Here is an 8,595-nt window from a genome sequence, read left to right as displayed (position 1 = left end):
CCCATTGATTCCCGTTTTGCTAGGGCTCCTTGATGCCACACTCGGTCGAATGCAGCCTTGATATCAAGGGCTGTCACTCTCACCTCACCTCTGGAATTCAGCTCTTTTGTCCGTGTTTGAACCAAGGCTGTAATGAGATCAGGAGCTGAGTGGCCCTGGCGGAACCCAAACTGGGCGTCACTGAGCAGGTTATTGCTGAGCAGGTGCTGCTTGATAGCGCTGTTACTGACACCTTCCATCACTTTACTGATGATCGAGAGTAGACTGATGGGGTGGTAATTTGCTGGGTTGGATTTGTCCTGCTTTTTATGTACAGGACATACTTGGGCAATTTTCCACATTGTTGGGTAGATACCAGTGTTGTAACTGTACTGGAACAGCTTGGCTAAGGGAGTGGCAAGTTCTGGAGCACAAGTCTTCAGTACTATTGCCGGAATGTTGTCAGGGCCCGTAGCCTTTTCAGTATCCAGTGTCTCCAACTGTTTCTTGATATCACGTGGAGTGAATCGAATTGGCTGAAGACTGGTATCTGTAATGCTGGGGACCACTGGAGGAGGCCGAGATGGATCATCCACTCGGCACTTCTGGCTGAAGATCCCTGTGAATGCTTGAGCCTTGTCTTTTGCACGGATGTGCCGGGCTCTTCCATCATTGAGGATGGGGATATTTGTGGAGCCTCCTCTTCCAGTGAGTTGTCTAATTGTCCACCACCATTCACGACTGGATATGACAGGACTGCAGAGCTTAGATCTGATCCGTTGGTTGTGGGATTGCTTAGCGCTGTCTATCACTTGCTGCTTTCACTGTTTGACGTGCAAGTAGTCCTGTTTGGTGGCTTCACCAGGTTGATACCTCATCTTGAGGTACATCTGGTGCTGCTCCTAGCATGCCCTCCTGCACTCTTCATTGAACCAGGGTTGATCCCCTGGCCTGTTGGTAATGGTTGAGTGGGGGATATGCCGGGCCATGAAGTTACAGATTGTGCTGGAGTACAATTCTGCTGCTGTTGATGGCCCACAGTGCCTCATGGATGCTCAGTCTTGAGTTGCTAGATCTGTGCGAAGTCTGTCCCATCTAGCACGGTGATAGTGCCATACAACACGATAGAGGTTGTTCTCAATGTGAAGGCCGGACTTCGTCTCCACAAGGACTGTGCGATGGTCACTTTCACCGATACGGCCATGGACAGATGCATCTGCAGCTGGCAGATTAGTAAGGACGAGGTCAAGTATGTTTTTCCCTCTTGTTGGTTCCCTCACCACCTGCCGCAGACCCAGTCTAGCAGCTATGTCCTGTAGGACCTGACCAGCTCAATCAGTAGTACCGCTGCCGAGCCACTCTCGGTGGTGGACATTGAAATCCCCCACCCATTTTGTGCCCTTGCCATCCTCAGTGCTTCCTCTAAGTGTTGTTCAACATTGAGGAGTACTGATTCATCAGCTGAGGGAGGACTGTGTGTGGTAATCAGCAGGAGGTTTCCTTGCCCATGTTTAACTTGAAGCCATGAGACTTCATAGGGTCCGGTGTCAATGTTGAGGACTCCCAGAGCAACACCCTCCCGACTGTATACCACTGTGCTGTCCCCTCTGTTGATGGGACAGGACATATCCAGGGATGGTGATGGTGGTGTCTGGGACATTGTCTATAAGGTATGATTCTGTAAGTAAGACTATGTCAGGCTATTGCTTGCCTAGTCAGTGAGACAGCTCTCCCAATTTTGGCACTAACCCCCAGATGTTAGTGAGGAGGACTTTGCAGGGTCAACAGGGCTGTTTCTGCTGTTGTCTTTTCCGGTGCCTAGGTCAATGCCAAGTGATCCGTCCAGTTCCATTTCTTTGAGTCTTTGTAGTGATTAGTGACTGTCTCTAAATTTGTCCTCCATCCCCCAAAGTCAAGACATCATCTCCACATCTACATATCAAACCCTTACAGAAAATCTCTCAGGTCACACTCTCAGCCTTTACTTTTCTGGAGTAAAGAGCCCCAATGTGTTTAATCTTTCTGGTTCGTTATAACTTTCATTTCCAGTAACACCTTAAGAAAGTTTTGATGGACGCCTCCTTGTGTTTCACCATTGTATTGGGTCGTGCATATGTGACCAGAATATATTTGAGATACATCTTAAGACATAACCATTAGTTGATTTGGTAAGTATGATACTTAAACACATTTATACATTGCCATATTTAGGTATAAATGAAGTAAACTACAGTTTCTAATTAATGCAGCATGTTATAGGGAACCTTAAAATATGATAAAAAGACTAAGATTTCCCATTTTATGCAACTGAAAAATAAAGGAGGCAAGGAAACTGCAACATTAAAATGGACATTTTGTTCTGATATGCCAACAACATTCTTATATGGCTCTGCAATTATTATGTAAATACCATGCGCTATGCTAGTTTGAGATCACTACACAATAGCAAGTGAAATATATAAAAATTGAACTCAGTCCATTAGAAAACTGATAGAAAAGGATCATTCCTCATAGTCCAACTAATTTACTTATTTGTCGAAGCTGATTTTCTGTCCTAATGCTTTTGCCCAATGTATAAAGGTGGGAACTTTTTCCCAATTTGTTTTGAAAAGTATCTATTTATTTACAACAGCCTCAACTGCATTCATATATCAGGCTGTTTTTTGTTGGGTGATTGACGATTGGCAAAGAGGAATGGGAAAGGCCATTTAGCCCCATTGAGATTATTCCACAATTTAATGAGACCCTGGCTGATTGTGAGGTAACTCCATATACCATCTCCCTCCCACCTTCCTCTTAATACTTCTAACAATTTTGACTTAAAATTAGCAAGTGACTTAACATCAGCTACCATTTAGAGAAGAAATTTACAAATTTCTGTTAACTTTCGAGAAAGAAATGTTTCCTAATTTTACTCCTGAAAAGACTGGCTCTAGTTTGTGACTCCCCTCAAACAGCAGAAATCGCTTCTTGCTTATCTTGCTTATCAGACCTTGAAAATTTTGATCAAATCATCTCTTGTTTTAAATTACAGAGAATAGAACCCTAGTTTGTGTCATCTCTTCTCATGCAGTCCAGGTCTCTTCCAGGTAAATCTACACTGTGTAGGAAGATGTGAGATTTTTTAACCTAATAGTGTGGACAATTTATAACTAGCAGCAAGCTATTTGTGGGATTAAATAAAGAGGTTAATTTATTCACATGCTCACTCTGAAATCTAACAAAATGGCACTCACTCACACAATCAGAAAGACAAACATGCTCAGGGAAAGTACAGTTGAAGAGAATAATGCATTCTTACAGGTTATAAGCAAAATAAAATTCAATTGTCATGATCATCTTGACCCGCAAAACGTGCTTTGCATGCCTACACAAAGATGTCTGAAAGAGATGGTTTTCTGCTGAGAGAGAGTAAAACAGAGAATTCCCTGATTATTTCTTCCTGTTACATCTCTCTTTTTCTATTCAAAGTTTCCCTGGCATGGTATATGTGTGACATTCCATGGTTCCCAGAAAGAACTTTGTCAGCACCAAATCTGGACTTAATAAAAACCGAAGTAACTGTGGATGCTGGATATCAGAAACAAAAACAGAAATTGCTGGAAAAGCTCAGCAGGCCTGGTAGCATCTGTAGAGACAAATCAGAGTTAACATTTCGGGTCCAGTAACCCGTCCTCAAAACTGGCAGTGTTCTGAGGAAGGGTTACTGGATCCGAAACATTAACTCTGATTTCACTCCACAGATACTGCCTGGCTTGCTGAGATTTTCCAGCAATTTCTGTTTTTGTTTCCAAATTTAGGCTTGCAGCCTTTCTTTTAATCTGCAGTGTTCCTTGATTTAAAAAAAACACACACACAGAAACACACTTATAGACACATGGATTGGAATAAGGAGGGAGGTCCAAAAAAGATTAAAGTTACAATTACAAATTAAAAATATCTGTTGTTCTTTGGGGGTTCTGGTCCATCAGCATGACAGATGATAAACTCAAAAAGGAACAGGCTTGGAGACTTTGCAATTTTTGCCTTTTAAGGCATTGATATTACTACCGTTTCAGTTGCTACTGCACCTGACTTTCTGAAGTTAGCACTTAAAGATAACAAAAAGCCAAACATGACAGCTTTATCATGCACCATTCACAATTTGCAGTTCTATGTCTAACTGGTGTTGGTGTTAGATGACAGGCACACTCTAGTTTAAGACATTCTTCCTGAGTGAGTTTGTTGAAAGAAAGATTCATTGAATTCAGGATATATGTAGTTCAAGCTTTTCCATTTGGGATGTGCCCTATTGACTCCATTAGACAGTAAGGCAGTTTTTAAATACACATGGTTAGGGCATCTGACCTTTTGGATCTATCTTTGCAGCACATGGATAATGGACTCATCTCAGTAAATGGCCACCCCTTTACCTCGAGAGCATGACCTCCCATTCTAGATTTTGCCGACTGGGGAAGCAGCTGCTCAGCAGCAAGCATCATGCTCATGTGGGTCTTATGGTCATGTTCATCCCATTGGTGGGTTTTTAAAAATCATTTGGGCCATCAGTTTCCTATATCCTATATTTATTTAGAAGCCCAAATGGACAATAGCTAGAGAAGCAAAAAAATTCAACATTTCTATGTCAATAATATTCTTCATGAGTCAACTCATGATGGAATGTAAAGAAATAACAAATGTAACTAAATGTAGTGAAAAATGTACCAGGCTCTGACTATTGAAAAACACTAAGCTTTTCACATGCAACCATTGCTTCTTCTGGTAGATTACAATTTTGATCACAATGGCTAACATAGACTGAGACACTCAAAAGAATGTGACGTTGTGGGTCAGGAAGGGTGTACCAGATCAGGATAAGAAATAGGAACTGGAGTAGACCATCTGATCCCTTGACCCACTCCACCATTCAGTAAGATCATACTTGATCCCATTGTGATCTTAAACCCATTTCTCTTCCAGTTGTCTTAAAAATATGACAAATTTAGATTTGAATACATTCAATAGCTCTACCTTCACTAATCTCTTGGACAGGTAATTCAAAAAATGTATTGACCCTCTGAAAGAAGAAATCCTCCTTATCTCCAGCTTGCATTAAAAAGACCCCTTGTCGTAAGACAGTGACTCATTTTCTGCTTCATGACAATTATCTGTATTCCATCAATAATATTTTTTTTATCCTGAATATGTTAAAAGTGCGTTACCAACAAGAGCTTCAATTTTTTTTTCCCTGTGATGTAGATTAAGGCATAGATATTAGCCAATTAATAGCCTGGCTCTTCCCTGCACTAGTGCCATGGGATCTTTTACACCCACCCAAAGGCAGATGAGGTCTTGGCCTCGCATCTCATCTCCTACATTTCGATTAGATTATCTCTGATTTTCTTATGTTCCAATGTATAAGGGGTCAACCAGCACATAAGACAATCCTTCTGCCCCAGGAATTAGCATAGGAGGCTTTTTCTGAACTTTCTTTGATGCAAGGATATCTGTCCTCAAGTAAGGAGACCAAAACTGCATACAATTCTCTAGGAATGGTCTTACCAATGTCCACTACTGTATCAAGACTTCTCCACTTCATTACTTACTTTAGGAAAGGCCATGGTGTGGTGCTAATCTTCTGGGGCACGTGTTTAAATCCCACTATGGCAGTTGGTGAAATTTGAAAAAAAAACACCTTGAAGAGCTGACCTAATTGTGACTATATAACCACTGTCAATCGTTATATACAACCATCTGGTTCACTAATTTTGACCAGGAAAGGAAATCTACTGTCCTTACCTGGTCTGGCCTACACATGACTCCAGGTGCAAAGCAATGTGGCTGACTCCTAGCTTCTCTCTGGGTGATTTGTGATGGGCAATAAATGCTGGCTCAGCCAGTGATGCCCATGTTCTGTAAACAAATAAATCAAAACTCCATTCCAACTTGCAATAAAGACCAACACTCCATTTGCCTTCCTGAATACATGTTGTACTTGCATTGATTTTGATGAACATAGAACATAGAACAGTACAGCACAGTACAGGCCTTTTGGCCCACGATGTTGTGCCGACCTATTATCCCACGAAGATCAATCTACCCTGCATACCCAACATCTTATTATCCTCCATATGCCTATCCAAAAGTTGCTTAAAAGTCTTTAAAGTATCTGACTCCACTACCACTGCCGGCAGCGCATTCCACACACCCACCACTCTCTGTGTAAAGAACCTACCTCTGACATCTCCCCTATACCTTCTTCCAATCACCTTAAAATTATGCCCCCTCGTAACAGTCATTTCCGCCCTGGGAAAAAGTCTCTGGCTATCTACTCTATCTATGCCTCTCATCATTTTGTACACCTCGCTCAAGTCACCTCTCACCCTTCTTCGCTCCAATTAAAAAAGCCCTAGCTCCCTCAACTTTTCCTCATAAAACCTGCCCTGCGGTCCAGGCAGCTTTTTGATTCATTAAGAACAACCAGATCCCTCGGCACTGCAGTATTCTGTAGCCCCTCTCTCCATTTCCACTTTTTGATTTTTCCCACCAAAGTGGGCAGCCTGACATTTTGCTGAATTATACTCCATCTGCTAATCTTTTGCCCTCTCACTTGCCCTATTTCCCTTTAGAGTTTTGATAAGCATCATAACGCTCACTAATTGAGCTATATTGTCAATAAGTGGGTTGATCAAGGCTCACGTCAAAGTAACATCACAGACCACAGGATGTCCTTCTTCAGCAAAAATTACACTTTTGTCCCTAGAAATTTGCATCTTTTGTTTTCACAGAAGTGCATGCAGAGACAATCAGAGAATGACAGAAGATGGCCTAGGTTTCCCATCCTTATTGATAGTAACTTGTGTGGGTACTGGCAGCAGGCAAAATGCCAGTATGTGGAAACATCAATTTCATTTGGAATGCTTTTGTTTTTCTGTGTCACACACATTTAAACCGAGCAAAAATTCCAGCATTAAATTCTTCAGTAAATCACTACCATAACCATAGATGGTAGGCCAGAGGAATCTGCATGTTAATAACATGACTCCCCAAAGCCTGTCCACCATCTACCAGACACAAGTCAGGAGTGTGATGGAATACTCCCCACTTGCCTGGATGGGTGCAGCTCCAACAACACTCAAGAAACTTGACACTATCCAGGATAAAGTAACCCACTTGACTAGCTCCACATCCACAAGCATCTACTCCCTCCACCACTGACAGTCACTAACGGCAGTGTGTCCCATCCAAAAGACACACTGCAGAAATTCACCAAAGTGCCTTAGACAGCACCTTCCAAACCTACGGCCAGTTCCTTCTAGAAGGACAAGGGAAGCAGATACATGGGAACATGACTATCTGCAATTTCCTCTCCTAACCACTCACCATCCTGATTTGGAAATATATTGCTGTTCCTCCAGTGTCACTGGGTCAAAATCCTGGAATTCCCTCCCTAAAGGGCATGGTTGGTCAACCTACAGCCCATGGACTGCAGTGGTTCAAACAGGCAAGTCACCATCAACTTCTCAAGGGAAACTAGTCATGAGTTAGCAATGCTGGCCTAGCCAGTCTCACACCCTCATCTCATGAGTGAATAAAAGGAGTCTACTTTAGAATTACAGCAAGAGACCAGTACAATCCTCATGGAATTTCTGGATTAATACAGCATTGACAAGATGAAGGGAACTTCATTCTGATCAAACATATGGGATGTTCTCCAGCCTAAGATTATCATCTTATTTCTAAAAATCAATAAGTTGGATGAGCCACATTGAATCCACTGCACAAAACAGACAAAAACTTGTCTACATGTACACTGTCTGGGATTCCCCTCCCACTTAAATCATCTCAACCATCAGCATATCCTTCTATCTCTTTCACCCTCGTGTGCTTAAAGGCACTCAAGCTGTTTGCTTTAATTACTTATTACTGTAATAAATTTCTCATTCTTACCATTCTCCAGGTAAAGGCATTTCTCCTGAGCTCCCTATTGGATTTATTTATGACTATCTTGTATTTAAGACCTCTAATGTTTGGAATGAGAGTTCTAAAAGGAAATTACGGCTCTTGTGGGGTTGTGGATAGTGTCTCTACCTCTGGCCCAGGTTCATGTCCCACCTGTTCTGGAGGTGTGTCATAGTACCTCGGAACAGATTGATTATGAAAATATTTGCCTGCTCTGGAGGTGTATCATAACATGTCCAAACAAGTTGATTAAAAATTTTTTTTTTTACAGATGAGGTGTTCTTAAGAACTTCTTTTTAGGCTTAATGTCACTGAGGGCATTCAAGAGATACAGAGTGTGACGGTTAGTAGATTTAGAGATCAGTCTGTCAGGAATAGTAAGAAGGTAGTTTAGAATTCTCCTGTGGCCATTCCTCTCTCAAACAGACATTCCATTTTAGGTACTATTGAAGACGATAGTCTCTCAGAGAAAAATAAAAATCGGACTCAGATCTGGGGCACAAGGAATGAATCTTATGTTGGGGTTTGTCAAGATTTAAAAGAATAACTGTTACAGGGGACTGTCCTGTCAGGGTACAGACAGGAGATTCTATGGCTGTGAGCGTGAATCTAGGATAGTATGTTGCCTTCCTGGTGCCAGGATTAAGGATGTCTTAAAATGTTTGAAGTGTATTG

This window comes from Rhincodon typus, chromosome 2, assembly GCF_021869965.1.
Source record: "Rhincodon typus isolate 14 chromosome 2, sRhiTyp1.1, whole genome shotgun sequence".
Taxonomy (NCBI): domain Eukaryota; kingdom Metazoa; phylum Chordata; class Chondrichthyes; order Orectolobiformes; family Rhincodontidae; genus Rhincodon; species Rhincodon typus.
The sequence above is the reverse complement of the archived record's forward strand: the minus strand, read 5'-3'. Positions refer to the sequence as shown.